The sequence below is a fragment of the Oncorhynchus tshawytscha genome, linkage group LG26, assembly GCF_018296145.1.
Source record: "Oncorhynchus tshawytscha isolate Ot180627B linkage group LG26, Otsh_v2.0, whole genome shotgun sequence".
In the NCBI taxonomy this organism is placed as follows: domain Eukaryota; kingdom Metazoa; phylum Chordata; class Actinopteri; order Salmoniformes; family Salmonidae; genus Oncorhynchus; species Oncorhynchus tshawytscha.
Window position 1 is genome coordinate 24,920,672 of NC_056454.1, and position 18,359 is coordinate 24,939,030.

Sequence of the window (18,359 nt, forward strand, 5' to 3'; positions counted from 1 at the left end):
CACCAGCCAGCTGGTCTGCGCATGCTCTGAGGGCGCGGCTGGGGATGCCGTCTGGGCCTGCAGCCTTGCGAGGGTTAACACGTTTAAATGTTTTACTCACCTCGGCTGCAGTGAAGGAGAGGCCGCATGTTTTGGTTGCAGGCCGTGTCAGTGGCACTGTATTGTCCTCAAAGCCGGCAAAAAAAGTTATTTAGTCTGCCTGGGAGCAAGACATCCTGGTCCGCGACGGGGCTGGTTTTCTTTTTGTAATCCGTGATTGACTGTAGACCCTGCCACATACCTCTTGTGTCTGAGCCGTTGAATTGAGATTCTACTTTGTCTCTATACTGACGCTTAGCTTGTTTGATTGCCTTGCGGAGGGAATAGCTATAATAGCACTGTTAGCACTAGCTAGAATAGCACTGTTTGCATTCGTTCATGTTTCCGGTCACCTTGCCCTGATTAAAAGCAGTGGTTCGCGCTTTCAGTTTCACGCGAATGCTGCCATCAATCCACGGTTTCTGGTTTGGGAATGTTTTAATCGTTGCTATGGGAACGACATCTTCAACGCACGTTCTAATGAACTCGCACACCGAATCAGCGTATTCGTCAATGTTGTTGTCTGACGCAATACGAAACATATCCCAGTCCACGTGATGGAAGCAGTCTTGGAGTGTGGAATCAGATTGGTTGTACCAGCGTTGAACAGACCTCAGCATGGGAGCTTCTTGTTTTAGTTTCTGTCTGTAGGCAGGGATCAACAAAATGGAGTCGTGGTCAGCTTTTCCAAAAGGAGGGCGGGGCAGGGTCTTATATGTATCGCGGAAGTTAGAATAGCAGTGATCCAAGGTTTTGCCAGCCCTGGTTGCGCAATCGATATGCTGATACAATTTAGGGAGTCTTGTTTTCAGATTAGCCTTGTTAAAATCCCCAGCTACAATGAATGCAGCCTCAAGATGTATGGATTCCAGTTTGCAAAGAGTCAAATGAAGTTCGTTCAGAGCCAACGATGTGTCTGCTTGGGGGGGAATATATACGGCTGTGATTATAATCGAAGAGAATTCCCTTGGTAGATAATGCGGTCGACATTTGATTGTGAGGAATTCTAAATCAGGTGAACAGAAGGACTTGAGTTCCTGTATGCTTTTGTGACCACACCACGTCTCGTTAGCCATAAGGCATACGCCCCCGCCCCTCTTCTTACCAGAAAGATGTTTGTTTCTGTCGGCGCGATGCTTGGAGAAACCAGCTGGCTGCACCGACTCCGATAGCGTCTCTCCAGTGAGCCATGTTTCCGTGAAGCAAAGAACGTTACAGTCTCTGATGTCCCTCTGGAATGCTACCCTTGCTTGGATTTCATCAACCTTGTTGTCAAGAGACTGGACATTGGCGAGAAGTATACTGGGGAGTGGTGCACGATGTGCCCGTCTCCGGAGTCTGACCAGAAGACCGCTTCGTTTCCCTCTTTTACGAAGTCGTTTTTTTTGGTCGCCGGCTAGGATCCATTCTGTTGTCCTGGGTGAAAGGCAGAACACAGGATCCGCTTCGCGAAAGTCATATTCTTGGTCGTACTGATGGTGAGTTGACGCTGCTCTTATATTCAGTAGTTCTTCTCGACTGTATGGAATGAAACTTAAGATGACCTGGGGTACTAATGTAAGAAATAACACTTTAAAAAAAAAAAAAAAACTGCATAGTTTCCTAGGAACGCGAAGCGAGGCGGCCATCTCTGTCGGCGCTGGAAGTATTTTCACAAGTATCTATATCCACAGTAAAATGAGTCCTATACGAGTCCCATAACCCGAAAGGCCGCTCAGCAAGGAAGAAGCCACTGCTTAAAAACAGCCAAAAAATGCCAGACTACAGTTTGCAACTGCAGATGGGAACAAAGATCGTACTTTTTGGAGAAATGTCCTCTGGTCTGATGAAACAAAAATAGAACTGTTTGGCCATAATGACCATCGTTTGGAGGAAAAAGCGGGAGGCTTGCAAGGCGAAGAACAGCATCCCAACCGTGAAGCACGGGGGTGGCAGCATCATGTTGTGGGGGTGCTTTGCTGCAGGAGGGACTGGTGCACTTCACAAAATAGATGGCATCATTAGGGAGGAAACTATGTGGATATATTGAAGCAACATCTCAAGACATCAGTCAGGAAGTTAAAGCTTGGTCACAAATGTGTCTTCCAAATGGACAATGACCCCAAGCATATTTCCAAAGTTGTGGCAAAATGGCTGAAGGACAACAAAGTCAAGCTATTGGAGTGGCCATCACAAAGCCCTGACCTCAATCCCATAGAACATTTGTGGGCAGAAATGAAAAAGTGTGTGCGAGCAAGGAGGCCTACAAACCTGACTCAGTTACACCAGCTCTGTCAAGAGGAACGGGCCAAAATTCCCCCAACTTATTGTGGGAAGCTTGTGGAAGGCTACCCGAAACGTTTGACCAAAGTTAAACAATTTAAAGGCAATGCTACCAAGTACTAATTCAGCGTATGTAAACTTCTGACCCACTGGGAATGTGATGAAAGAAATAAAAGCTGAAATAAATCATATTATTCTGACATTTCACATTCTTAAAATAAAGTGGTGATCCCAACTGACCTAAGACAGGGAATATTTACTCGGATTAAATGTCAGGAATTGTGAAAAACTGAGTTTAAATGTATTTGGCTAGAGTGTATGAAAACTTCCGACATCAACTGTATATGATATGGTCAGTATTTGAAATGGCTAGCCAGCGAACTTAACATTAGCTAACTAACAAGCTAGAAACAAATCAAAAGATTGTTTAGAATGTTGCTTTTAGTTGCCTAGTTTGCTAGATTGACATATACTAAATTCATTTTTAAACGGGTGGATTTATTGGTGTTAAAATACACAAGTTATGCTATTTTGGACCACCAGGCTGCTGTTGTCATGCAGCCTGTAGTTTGTGTTTATACTTTTTCATAACGACAATGACAAGTGTGATGTTGGACGACAATAGAATGTTCATGATGTCACTGCGACAACTGTTGATAGTTGTAGTATAAACCAGCCTTTAGTCTTGAATTCTTTGGTTGTTTAGTACATGGCCTCACATGAGAATCCTTAAAGAGATGGGTGGGGCTAAGGCTTAAAGAGGGTGTGAACGATGCTGAATAGGTGTAGACAAAGAAGAGCTCTCCGGTAGGTTTACCAAAACATTCAAGTCCCTACTTTTATCCAATGTAAAAATCCACAATTTCAAATTTTGCAACATATGATCAAATAAAGCCCGTCGGTCACATTTGTCAGGAAACTTTCCAAATGTCGACAAAACAAAATACACTAGACAAGTTGGATGTTTTTGTGTCTGCAACGAGTGCGCTGAGAGTCAGAAGCAAGTACAGGGATAATAATAAATAAACAAAACAAAGACGAAACACAAACAATGCACCGACATGAAACAGAGTGACTAACATCTGAGGAAAGAACCAAGGGGAATGACAGATATAGGGAAGATAATCAAGGAGGTGATGGAGTCCAGGTGAGTGTCATGAGGAGCTGGTGCGCTTGACGATGGTGACTGGTGTGCGGGATAATCAGCAGCCTGATGACCTAGAGGCCCGAGAGGGAGTATACGTGACAGTGTCAGTAAAATGAATTATGCGATAAATGGCGGTGGACTCAAAGTAAACTTGGAGTTATGTGATGACATGTCCTATGATCATCTCACTAGGACTTGGGAAAGCATGCAGTTTATTAGGCTACAGGGTATTGAAAGTGCAAGGTGATGAGCTTGATGCTCTTCGATGAGCTTGGAAATCAGAACGTCTGTCCGGACCTATATGAGTTGTTATTGCATAACTCATTGGTGCAAACTATCTACACCTCCTTGTGTTAAAAATACTGTAGGAGGTGTTATTGCATAACCCTGAAAGTAGTAATTCCCTAACACTAACAAACTGTCATAGTGTCAGCACTAAGCATAGTGTTAATTTAAAGCTCAAAAGTGTGTACCCATATAGACTCTGGTCTGGTGTCAAATTTAAAAGGTCCTTAACAGTCATTACGATTCCCATGTAAAATAGCCTTATGTCTTGACTAAAATATCACCCATAATATTTGGGATAGAAATGCAAAACATTTGAGAAAATGTACTTTTAGTCAAGACAAGGATATAGTAAAAAAGGAAATAGCACTGTTTGTCCATTTTGAGATGCCGTAGCTAGTATACACTTCCTCGAAATAGTCCGAATGAATCTAAGATAACTCAAGAAAACTGTCATTAATGTTGATGTTTATTGCCAAGGAGATCTTAGTGACACAATTTGACATCTAACTAAGATGTTTGGTGCAGTATTTGTCAATTCAAAAATGTGCATGAAAATGAGTCGTCTCTCGTTGAATGACAACAAAGACTTGATTGAAGAATCCTGACTGTTGACCCATCAACAACGAATGGGAGTAGACTTCGGCTACCGACATCGGCTTGCCTCAATATTTTTATGGGTGTAGCCGAACAGTCGAAAAAAACCTTACTGAAGTCCAAAGCGTACAAAGACGTCACAAAATGTCAACTTTAACCAAACTGTTTCTGCTGGGAAGCATGCAGACGCCTTTAGGGTGATGTCACCTGATCCCCTTAATAATCCCACCTCCTGAATCCAAGTGTTCGAAAATGGGGAAGGGGACAAATAACTGTATGATCATACTTGATCAATGTAGAAGCAACTTTCATTTGTCATACTTTGGTCATGATACTTTCATCTGGTTTCATTCAAATATCATCAAATTTCATGAAAAACATGATATTGACTGTTCCTGATCTTTAATTAAGTACAACCAAATAAAATGACCTTTTACGTAGGAGCATGTGGAAATAAAGACTATATTATTGAAATAACCTTAACCCTTGTCAAGAGACACCAACCTGTTTGTGAAATGGTTAAAAACACCAAGTGAGATGTTATTGCATAACACTAAAAGTGTTTATTCCCTAACACTGACAAAGTGTAACAGCATCAGCACCAAGTGCAGTGTTCATTTAAATTTCATGAAATTGGATGATATTTGGATGAAAGCAGATCAAAGTATGATGACCAATGTATGAAAAATTATTGTTGCTTCTACATTAATAAAGTTGGATGATATCGTTACTGGTCCCCTCCCCCATGTCAAAGACTTGGATTCAGGAGGCGGGTTTATTAAGCTGATAGGTTGACGTCACCCTAACTCATTTTAATACACCAATGGTAACATGGTATTCTCTTACCTAAATTAAATAAGTACCACCTTGTAACCAACATCGTAAAATGTGTGTTTGCTGTGAGGCGTGGTTTATATAGTTAAATAGCTACTCTACTGGTGTCAGAATTTGACTGTAGGGTGTCTGTAAATATAATTACAAGTTTACACTATTTATCTATGGCAAAGATACTTATACTGTAGGTCTCCCCTTTCATCTGAGTGTGGAATTTGAGTCTGGAGTCTGAGTCTGGAGCTTGTTACTGGCTAGCTAGGTTTTCATGGAACAAAAGAGGGGGAAGGGTTGTTCAAAACTCAGACGCAGTTGTCAAGTCAACACATCCGTCAGTGCTGCTGTGAACTGCATCACAAGACAAATGCCAAACTAAGGATATATAAACAAATTGACATTCATTTCAATATATTTTGAGTTGATTTCTGTATCGCCAAATTGGCTTGATGATTTTACTGCAACACTGTTCACTGCATCCAAGCTTCTTGCCGTATGCGTTTCAGTCAAAGCTCCCTGCCCACTCAGCCTGTCTTTTCAATCTTCTTGGTAATTAGCCATTAGAGAAAATGTACGTTTCTCTACCCACAAATAATTATGGGTGATATTTTAGTCACTCAAATGTGTTAAATGTTACACTGTCAGTGTTGATTTAACACTGGCAAATTTGCTGTGTGGACTTAGCACTTCACAATGGCATAAGCTGCTCAGTGAGTCAGACTTAGCCCAGCTAACATGCTTCCTTTATCCCCTTACCCACTCGGGCTTATTTAACTATAGCCCTGAGCCCGTTGTCCAGCACTGCCCAGCGCTCATTCTGATTGGGCTCGTTCCTCTGGACAGGGTTGGGATGAACCTCAGACGACCTCACTCAGCTGGAAACAGACTGGCACATACTAACATAATGGGTAACCTTATCTGACCCCTTAAATCAGAGACACAGAGGAATCTTTGTAGACCTTTATGTAGATTGCTGTAGACAATGGAGAAACGGAAGTGGATATAATGAAAAAAAGGTAACAGAGGGTACATAGAGAGGTATAGAGAAGCATTCTCTTCTTTCTAGCTTTTATTCTCTCATTTTCTGTCTCTACATCTGACACAAATGCTTTCCCTTTGCTAATTTCATCAAGAAAGAGACAATAGGCTAAATTCGTTTTTATGACAGCATGTGAGGGCGGATGTAAGATGCCAGTTTGTGTGTAAGATACGACAGGTCTAATTTTGGCTAACACCTACCATGTGGTTATTCCTCATTAACTTCAAACACATATGGCACATTTGAAAACAACATTTCCGTATTTCACACACACATACGCATGCACGCACACGCACGCCAACTGATAGTGTTCGAGAAAGATTGGATTTTATCAGGACAGACCAGTTAATCAAGCTAATGAGAGGGAAGGTAAACAGAAACGCTGCCAACCAGAGAAGGACAGAGAGAGAGAGAGAGAGAGATAAAGAAACATTTGGTCACATTGAATATAGAAAAGGTTTACAAGTATGTTTTGCCTTAACCAAAGCAAAGTTATCTCTGTGTCACAGTCTTAAATAAAGATTGAAATCAAAAAGTGTAACATTTTTGTAATGTGTGCACATTTTAATGGAAATCTATGGAGCTTTTATCTATTTTCACTGGAGGTGGTCTTTAAATACCCCTCCCCTATTACTGTATTCTTCAATGTATCCTGAACGGTCTCCAGGGAATTATAGAAGGGACACTTATCAATAATATGGATTTATCACCCTAAAGCTAATTCTGATTTTCCATAATCACCTGGGATGAATGAAGGTAAAAGAACACTCAATATCCCACCTCACCATAGGAATACCATTTGTCTAGTAGGCTAGCCACTGTATCACAAAACAACAATATCAACAATAACACAACCTAATCTAAGGGGCACACAAAAATGGTTTCTATTCTATTCTACAGGGACCCTGTGCAATATCCTGAACCCATATAAAATATTCAATTAGTTCTTGCTTGTAGGTTGAACTTTTTGTAAATCATACAACCTACCCACTCCACTCCCCTAAATTCTCATGTAAGGCCCTGGGGAGGGGCAGTCCCAGAGATGTATTGGCTTTAATCAACAGCTTGGCTTTAATCAACACTGTGGCGATGATGAATGCAATCGCGGCACATTTGCATATTTACCGAAAAAGGGAAATTGCCCTTAGAAAGGGACAACTGTCCTAAAACAAAATCTTTTGCGGGCTACTTTTGAGAAAGTCTTGTTCATTAGCTGCAAAGCCTAGAGCTCTAGCACACACGGCTATAGGAGTAGGGCATCAAACGCGCAGGCTGCTGCACAAACTATGGAGGCTCTAGTCTAGAGCACCTGGTTAAATTGTGTTTGAGAGCATTTTTAAACTATCTAAATGGTTAAATGAGTGAGAAATAGATGTTATTGTTACAACAGTTTGTGAGTGGGCAACATATACTATCATCTGAAATTAACATAATATATTTTGCCATATTAAATTATTGTATGTTGCGCTAATTTGCCTAATGTGGACAGTTTGTGCTACTTACTACTTTATACAAATTTGCATTTTCCCCCCACAAAATTGAGTGGAATCACACATCCTTTTAACCTCAGATTGGTAATGTCACGATGACACACTGTAAAATGGATTGTTTAAAACAGATCAATATCTTTGGTTTGTTTGATTTTGTTACGCGCTGGGATGTGCAGGATTTAGGATGCAGAGTTAATGAAAATCCCGCCTATCTCCCGCTAATTTCATATACTGAAACGCCTATCATTTCTTGGTAGCCAGATACGCATAGGCATGTGGAACTGTCAAATGAAGCACAATGCTGAAAATCTATCCACATAAACTAGTCTCGGCATTGTTCTTTGACAAACACAGAAGGTTGTATATTGAATTCAATAGGAGAAAACAGAGAGGAGAGAGAGACAGTTCCTTAATGTAGCCATTGGCTGTATTATACAGCCAAAACATTAAGGAACTGGCTCTCTCCTTCGCTCTCTGTTTTCTTCTATTGAACTAGATGTAGCCTAATATTTAAACACTTAGCTACGTTTAGCTAAGTGGGCAGGGGGGAACATTGACATGCACTAATTCGAAATATGTAATTAGGCTGTTATAAGGTGTTATGTAAGCCAATGGTCATGGTTATTCAGAAAGTTTCATCTTTGCCTCCGGGTCAATAATAAACCATTTATAAGGCATTTATAAATTGTGTGTTCAACATTTATTATTCATTACTCCCACGGCAATCATTAGTATTGTTGTATCACTAAATCCTGCTATTTATACTTTATAAATACTTTATAAATGTTTTGAGTGACCAGTATAATTTCTCACAAAATGATGGGCATGCCTTTGGTAGACAGGATGTTAATGGAAATATATATACATGTGTGAATAACTAGCTTACTAATATTTAATGAGTAACGTTTAATAAATAGTGAGCAAACGGTTTTTAAATACCTAATAAATGCCTTATAAATGGTTTATTATGTACCCTTAAAATAAGGATGTTGCTGGGCCCAGTACAGGTATTGTGGTCCCCTGGTCTTCTGGTCCCTGTGATGCTAGAGAACATAATCTCATGTGAAATGAATGTTCATAAATGTGGCAACTTTGGGATGCAACATTTCAACATGTGATACCATGACAACATTTGAACACATGTGAAAGCCCAGGTGTCAAATGTAATATAAAATATTTTACAGATGGTCCCCTGCAGGTTTTGTCTAGTTCTCACTTTGTTCTAGGGACATCCCAAAGACGTTTTTAGGATGTTCTTAGAAAGTTGCGTCATGGTCCCCTGGAGTTTTTTTTCTAGTTGAGGTGAAACTACTGAATTTGTACAGCTAAATGCAGGTGTTAATGTTGGCAACATTTTGACAGTAAGTTATTGCAACTTTTATAATAATTTACAGACAAGTAGTTTCCAGTTAAGAAATAACAAATTTACAGCAACAAGTCACCATTAAGTTACAGGAAAATGCACAATTAACACTTCACATTGCAGCTCATTACTGACACGTTCTCTTACAACATTTGCAAAACAGACAGTGCCAAAGGAGGGGCTCTATGTACATCGGCATAACCATCAAACACTTCAACTGTTACAACACTTCCACTGAGAGATTGCACAAATGGCATGCCCCCCAAAATTTTAATGAGCCCCACCAGTACATTATCCCCACCTAACAAAGCGCATTGATGATTGTACTTTATTTTCAAAGTATTGGGGAGAAAAATGTCCCATTTTACAGTGCATCTACAAGGTACCAAACTGTACCATGTGAGTTCATATGTGTACATGTGAAGTGTACCTTTGACCTTGTTGTACCCCAGGTAACAACACTGTACCCTAACCATACACTTTTTTTTTTTTTTGGGGGGTATAGTATGAATAAGTATGAACCTGGTGGCACTGCAGAAACATTAATGCAGTCCCAACCAGGAGGTTGCAAGTTTTACGCCGGTTTTACGTTGATGTTAGGTTGGTGGTGATAACTGGATTTTTAAAAACTTGATTATGGGCAGCTTTAGGCAAAGTGCACAAATGCATTCTTGCCAATAAGTCTGTGGCCAAATGTCTTTCACGCTCACAGATCTGGTGGTGTAGCTGCACTGTAGTAGGACATTCCAAGTGTGCGTGAGTCCCAAGTGTGGTCACAGTATGAAATGTTACAAGCTTTTTTTGTATAATAATTGAAATAGTAATACAGCAGCATAGTGTCATTTTATAGAAATAAAACCTTCATGTTGCTGTATATATTTACTAATTTTTTCTCTGCTACTTTAGGCAAACGGCGAAAATATATTCTTGCCAATCTCCATTGTGTCCACAGACCTGGTAGCACAGCAGGAACTTCCGTTAGCTAGCAGCCAAGAGCTTGTGAGTTTGAGTCCCAAATAATCAGCATACAGCATCATACCCCCTTTTGTTGCCAGTAACCTACAGGATGCTTGCTGCCACTAGCAATCTTGCCATCAATCAAATTGTATTGTATCCGAATACAACAGGTGTAGTAGACCTTACTGTGAAATGCTTACTTATAAGCCCTTAACCAACAATGCAGTTCAAGAAAGAGTTACAAAAATATTTACTAAATGAACGAAGGCAAAAATAGTAAAATAAAAAGTAACACAATAAAAATAACGAGGCTATATACAGGGTGTACCGGTACTGAGTCAATGTGCGGGGGTACAGGTTAGTCGAGTTATTTTGTACATGTAGGTAGGGGTAAAGTGACTATGCATAGATAATAAACAGCGAGTAGCAGCAGTGTAAAAACAAAGGGAGGGGGGGCATGTCAATGTAAAAAGTCCAGGTGGCCTTTTGATTCATTGTTCAGCAGTCTTATGGCTTGGGAGTAGAAGCTGTTAAGGAGCCGTTTGGTCCTAGACTTGGCACTCCGGTGCCGCTTGCCGTGCGGTAGCAGAGAACAGTCTATGACTTGGGTGACTGGAGTCTCTGACAATTTTTGGGGCCTTCTTCTGACACGCCTAGTATATAGGTCCTGGATGGTAGGAAGCTTGGCCCCAGTGATGTACTGGGCTGTACGCACTAACCTCTGTAGCGGCTTACATTCAGATGCCGAGCAGTTGCCATACCACGCCATGATTCCACCTGGTCAGGATGCTCTTTTCAGTCTTTTCAGTCTCCTGAGTGGGGAAAGGTGTTGTCGTGCCCTCTTCACAACTGTCTTGGTGTGTATGGACCATGATAGTTTGTTGTTGATGTGGACACCAAGGAACTTGAAACTATCGACCCGCTCCACTACAGCCCCGTCGATGTTAATGGAGACCTGTTCGTCCCGCCTTTTCCTGTAGTCCACGATCAGCTCCTTTGTCTTGCTCACGTTGAGGGAGAGGTTGTTGTCCTGGCACCACACTGCCAGGTCTCTGACCTCCTTCCTATAGGCTGTCTCATCGTTGTCGGTGGTCAAATCAAATCAAATCAAAGTTTATTTGTCACAGGCACCGAATACAACAGGTGTAGACCTTACAGTGAAATACTTACTTACAGGCTCTAACCAATAGTGCAAAAAAAATATTAGGTGAACAATAGGTAAGTAAAGAAATAAAAACAACAGTGAAAAATAACAGTAGAGAGGCTATATACGGTAGCAAGGCTATAAAAGTAGCAAGGCTACATACAGACACCAGTTAGTCGGTCTGATTGAGGTAGTATGTACATGTAGATATAGTTAAAGTGACTATGCATATATGATGAACAGAGAGTAGCAGTAGCGTAAAAGAGGGGTTGGCGGGTGGTGGGTGGCCGGTCACAAATCAGATAGCCCGGTTAGCCAATGTGCGGGAGCACTGGTTGGTCGGGCCAATGGAGGTAGTATGTACATGAATGTATAGTTAAAGTGACTATGCATATATGATAAACAGTGAGTAGCAGCAGCGTAAAAGAGGGGTTGGGGGGAGCACACAATGCAAATAGTCAGGGTAGCCATTTGATTACCTGTTCATGAGTCTTATGGCTTGGGGATAAAAATAGTTGAGAAGCCTTTTTGTCCTAGACTTGGCACTCCGGTACCGCTTGCCATGCGGTAGTAAAGAGAACAGTCTATGACTGGGGTGGCTGGGGTCTTTGACAATTTTTAGGGCCTTCATCTGACACCGCCTGATGTAGAGGTCCTGGATGGCAGGCAGCTTAGCCCCACTGGTGTACTGGGCCTTACGCACTACCCTCTGTAGTGCCTTGCGGTCGGAAGCCGAGAAATTGCCGTACCAGGCAGTGATGCAACCAGTCAGGATGCTCTCGATGTTGCAGCTGTAGAACCTTTTGAGGATCTCAGGACCCATGCCACATCTTTTTCGTTTCCTGAGGGGAATAGGCTTTGTTGTGCCCTCTTCCCGACTGTCATGGTGTGTTTGGACCATTCTAGTTTGTTGGTGATGTGGACACCAAGGAACTTGAAGCTCTCAACCTGCTCCACTACAGCCCCGTCGAAGACAATGGGGGCGTGCTCGGTCCTCCTTTTCCTGTAGTCCATAATCATCTCCTTAGTTTTGGTTACGTTGAGGGATAGGTTGTTATTCTAGCATCACCCGACCAGGTCTCTGACCTCCTCCCTATAGGCTGTCTTGTCGTTGTCGAAAAACGTAATGATGGTGTTGGAGTCGTATCTGGCCATGCAGTCGTGGATGAACAGGGAGTACAGGAGGGGACTGAGCATGCACCCCTGGGGAGCTCCAGTGTTGAGGATCAGCGTGGCAAATGTGTTGCTACCTACCCTCACCACGTGGGGGCAGCCCGTCAGGAAGTCCAGGATCCAGTTGCAGATGGAGGTGTTTAGTCCCAGGATCCTTAGCTTAGTGATGAGCTTTGAGGGTATTATGGTGTTAAACGCTGAGCTGTAGTCAATGAATAGAATTCTCAAATAGGTGTTCCTTTTGTCCAGGTGGTAAGGGGCAGTGTGGAGTACAATAGAGATTGCATCATCTGTGGATCTGTTGGGGCCGTATGCAAATTGGAGTGGATCTAGGGTTTCTGGGATAATGGTGTTGATGTGAGCCATTACCAGCCTTTCAAAGCATTTCATGGCTACGGACGTGAGTGCTACGGTCTGTAGTCATTTAGGCAGGTTGCCTTCGTGTTCTTGGGCACAGGGACTATGGTGGTCTGCTTGAAACATGTCAGTATTAGACTCAATCAGGGACATGTTGAAAATGTCAGTGGTCACCTGCCAGTTGGTCAGCACGTGCCTGGAGCACACGTCATGGTAATCAGTTTGGCCCCGCAGCCTTGTGAATGTTGACCTGTTTAAAGGTCTTACTCACGTCAGCTATGGAGAGCGGGATCACACAATCGTCCGGAACAGCTGATGCTCTCATGTATGCCTCAGTGTTGATTGCCTCGAAGCGAGCATAGAAGTGATTTAGCTCGTCTGGTAGGCTTGTGTCACTGGGCAGCTCGCGGCTGGGCTTCCCTTTGTAGTCTGTAATAGTTTGCAAGCCCTGCTACATAAGACGAGCGTTGGAGTCGTGTAGTATGATTCAATCCTTGTCCTGTATTGATGCTTTGTCTGTTTGATGGTTCGTTGCAGGGCATAGCAATATTTCTTATAAGCTTCCGAGTTAGAGTCCCGCACCTTGAAAACGGCAGCTCTATCCTTTAGCTCAGTGTGAATGTTGCCTGGAATCCATGGCTTCTGGTTGGGGTATGTATGTACAGTCACTGTGGGGACGACGTCCTCAATACACTTATTGATAAAGCCAGTGACTGATGTGGTGAACTCCTCAATGCCATCAGAAGAATCCCAGAACATGTTCCAGTCTGTGATAGCAAAATAGACCTGTAGTTTAGCATCTGCTTCATCTGACCACTTTTTTATGGACCGAGTCACTGGTGCTTCCTGCTTTAATTTTTGCTTGTAAGCAGGACTCAGGAGGATAGAGTTGTGGTTGGATTTACCAAATGGAGGGAGAGGGAGAGCTTTGTACGCATCTCTGTGTGTGGAGTACAAGTGATCTAGAATTTTTCCCCTCTGGTTGCACATTTAACATGTTCATAGAAATTAGTATTAAAGTCTCCGGTCACTAGGATTTCCGCCTCTGGGTGAGTGGTTTCCTGCTTATTTCCTTATACAGCTGACTGAGTGCCGTCTTAGTGCCAGCATCTGTCTGTGGTGGTAAATAAACAGCCACGCAAGTATAGCTGAAAACTCTCTAGGCAAGTAGTGTGGCCTGCAATTTATCACAATGTACTCTACTTCAGGCGGGCAAAATCTAGAGACTTCCTTAGAGTCCGTGCACCAGCTGTTGTTTACAAATATGCCCAGAACACCCCCCCGTCTTACCGGAGTGTGTTCTATCTTTCCGGTGCAGAGTATTTCCAGCCACAATTCCGTGAAACATAGGATATTACAGTTTTTTGTGTCCCGTTCAGGCCTATCACTGTTGTGTCATCAGCAAACGTAATAATGATGGTGTTGGAGTCGTTTTTGGCCATGCAGTCGTGAGGGAACAGGGAGTACAGGAGGGGACTGAGCACGCACACCTGCATTCACTTACTTATCTGTTGACGACATGCACATCACTTGCTGATTGGCAGCATACTGTAACAGTGGCAGCCTATCAGAAGATTACAGGTGTGGCTTATTCCAGGCTTTTAGCTAGCTCTTTTTGTTCTCCCATAGAAGGGAATGTAATCCCAGTTCATGTGCTCTGTTCATAAACTTTGACCTCTTGAAGCTAGGGGGCACAAATAACGTTCCCAAAGGGGGAAGGGGGAAGGGGGCAAAAATAACGTTCCCAAAGTAAACGGCCTATTTCTCAGGACCAGATGCTAGAATATGCATATAATTGACAGATTAGGATAGAAAACACTCTAAAGTTTCCAAAACTGTCAAAAATATTGTCTGTGAGTATAACAGAACTGATATTGCAGGCGAAACCCTGAGTAAAATCAAACCAGGAGGTGGCTTCTATTTTGAAAACTCCATGTTCCATATCCTCCCATTGCTCCATTTAAAGGGACATCAACCAGAGTCCTTTTCCTATCGCTTCCTCAAGGTGTCAACAGTCTTCAGACATAGTTTCAGGCTTTTATTTTGAAGAAAGAGCGTGAACGACCACATTACGTAAGTGGATAGGTGGGGGATCTCAGAGTGAATTGTGCACAAAAGAGAAAGGCGGCCATTGTTACTCCCGGACCTAGTGAAAAGCCAACTGTCCCGGGTGATCTATTATCGAATAGATATTTGAAAAACACCCTGAGGATTGATTATAAAAAACATCTGACATGTTTCTGTGGACATTATGGATATAATTTGGATTTTTTTCTGCGTTGTTGTGACCGCTCTTTCCGGTGGATTCCTGGGCATAACGCACCAAACTAATGGAGGTATTTAGATATAAAAAATATATTATTGTTTTGTCGAGCAATCGATAAACTTACACAAACGCTTGTATTGCTTTCTCTGTAAAGCATAATTTCAAAATCTGAGACGACAGGTGGATTAACAGAAGGCTAAGCTGTGTTTTGAAATATTGCACTTGTGATTTCATGAATATGAATATTTTCTAGAAATATTATTTGACTGTGGTGCTATGCTATTCAGCGTTGCTGATGACAATTATCCCGGATCCGGTATGGGTGGTTCAGAGAGGTTTAAGCTTGGACATGGTCAGTTCTGCAGTGTTGTTAAAGACTGAAGAAAGTGCATGTGATACCAAAGAACCTTAAGATATTTCATTTATAGACAGTCCCCATGTCACACCCTGATCTGTTTCACCTGTCCTTGTGATTGTCTCTACCCCCTCCAGGTGTCGCTTATTTTCCCTGGTATATTTATCCCTGTGTTTCCTGTCTCTCTGTGCCATTTTGTCTTGTATGTTCATTGTCAACCAGCGTGTTTTTTTCCTGTGCGCCTACTTTTCTATTCTCTTCTACTAGTCCTCCTGGTTTTGACCTTTGCCTATTTTCTGTTCTCCATTCCATCCTGCCTGACCATTCTACCTGCCCTGACCTCAAGCCTGCCTGCCATTCTGTACCTCTGGAACTCTGAACTGGTTTTGACCTTTTGACTGTCCATGACCATTATCTTGCCTACCCCTTTTGGATTGTTAATAAACATCTTGGACTCTAACCATCTCCCTCCTGTGTCTGCATCTTGTTCTTGCCTTGTGACCTTATTCCCAATGTAATTGTAATTCTTACTTTTGATGGATTAGCTATAATAAGTTGCTGAGAATTGTACAATAACCCACTTGTTGACAGTAAATTAATTAAACAGAAACTTCCTGTAAACCGACTTCCATTAAGATGGAGGTGCAACGGTCTAAGGTGCACAATTGGCCCAGCATCGTCCAGGTTAGGGTTTGGCCGGTGTAGGCTGTCATTATAAATAAGAATTTGTTCTTAACTGACTTGCCTAGTTAAATAAATTAAAATCAAACCTTTTTTATATTAGAAAATGCACAATAAGTCAATATAAACTCAAATGTCAATCAAAAAGATAACTCATTCAAAATGTTAAATCAACAAGTCATCAAATTAAAACAAAACTAGGCGGATCACATCAAAAGACAAATCAAATAGTCATCAAAATTGAGAGAAAGGAAAAATAGAAGAAGACTGTACAGGTGAAATTTAAAACAGTAATTTCTGTTTGTTTGTTTGTTTGTGAATGGATCACTGTATTTACGGATATATTCAATCTCTCCCTATCTCAGTCTGCTGTCCCCTCATGCTTAAGATGGCCACCATTGTTCCTGTACCCAAGAAAGCAACGGTAACTGAACTAAATGACTATTGCCAAGTAGCACTCACTTCTGTCATCATTAACTGCTTTGAGAGACCAGTCAAGGATCATATCACCTCTACCTTACCTGTCACCCTAGACTCACTTCAATTTGCTTACCGCCCCAATATCTCCACAGACGATGCAATCGCCATCACATTTCACATTGCCCTATCACATCTAGACAAGAGGAATACCTATGAAAGAATGCTGATCATTGACTATAGCTCAGCATTCAACACCATAGTACCCTCCAAGCTCATCATTAAGCTCGAGGCCCTGGGTCTGAACCCCGTCCTGTGCAACTGGGACCTGGACTTCCTGTCGGGCTGGCCCCAGGTGGTGAAGGTAGAAAACAACACCTCCACTTCACTGATCCTCAACACTGGGGCCCTGCAAGGGTGCGTGCTCAGTCCCCTCCTGTACTCCCTGTTCACCTGTGACTGCGTGGCCAAGCATGCCTCCAACTCAATCATCAAGTTTGGGAATGACACAACAGTAGTAGGCTTGATTACCAAAAATGATGAGACAGCCTACAGGGACGTGGTGAGGGCTCTGGGAGTGTGGTGCCAGGAAAATGTCCTCTCACTCAATGTCAACAAAAAAATGAGATGATTGTGGACTTCAGGAAACAGCAGAGGGAGCACCCTCTTAGACACATCGATGAGACCGCAGTGGAGACGGTAGAAAGCTTCAAGTTCCTTGGTGTACACATCACTGACAAACTGAAGTGGTCCATCCACACAGACAGTGTGGTGAAGAAGACGCAACAGTTGAAGAAATTTGGCTTGGCACCTAAAACCCCACAAACTTTTGCAGATGCACAATTGAGAGCATCCTGTCGGGATGTATCGCCGCCTGATATGGCAACTGCACCGCCTGCAACCTCAGGTCTCTCCAGAGGGTGGTGTGGTCTGCCCAATGAATCACGGGGGCAAACTACCTGCCCTCCAGGACACGTACAGCTCTCAAAGTCACAGGAAGGCTAAAAAGATCATCAAGGACAACAACCACCCGAGCCACTGCCTGTTCACCGCGTTATCATCCAGAAGGCGAGATCAGTACAGGTGCATCAAAGCTGGGACCGAGAGACTGAAAAACAGCTTCCATCTCAAGGCCATCAGACTGTTAAATAGCCATCACTAGCACATTAGACACTGCTGCCTATATACATAGACTTGAAATCACTGGCCACTTTAAGAAATGGAACACTAGTCACATTAATAATGTTTACATATCTTGCATTACTCATCTCGTATGTATATACTGTATTCTATTACACTGTATCTTAGTCTATGCCGCTCTGACATTGCACGTCAATATATTTTCATATTCTTGATTCCATTCCTTTACTTAGATTTGTGTGTATTGGGTATATGTTGGGAAATTGTTCGATATTACTTGTTAGATATTACTGCACTGTCGGAGCTAGAAACACAAGCATTTTGCTACACCCGCAATAACATCTTCTAAACACGTGTATGTGACCAATACATTTGATTTGATTTTGAAACTGACACAGGCTCCATGAATTGATGAGGAATTGAAAAATTGTATGGTTGAAAAAGATGGGGAAAAATGAGTGGCTAATAAGTCTGGCTGCACATCTGATTGGCTGTTGACGAAACTCGACAAAAAGAAGAAGAAACTGTATTATGAAGCCAAAATCAATGATATAAAGAATGATGTAAAAAAACATTGGAGTACTGTAAATTAAATTATGGGCAGAAAGACAAATTCAACTCCATCCTTCATCAAATCAGATGGCTTATTCATCACAAAACCATTTGATATTGACAATTATTGGCAAAGTGGGCAAAGTTAGGCAGGAAATGCCAATAACGAACAGTGAGCCATCGTATTCATGCATAAAAAGCTAATAATAAAATACCAAAATACCAACG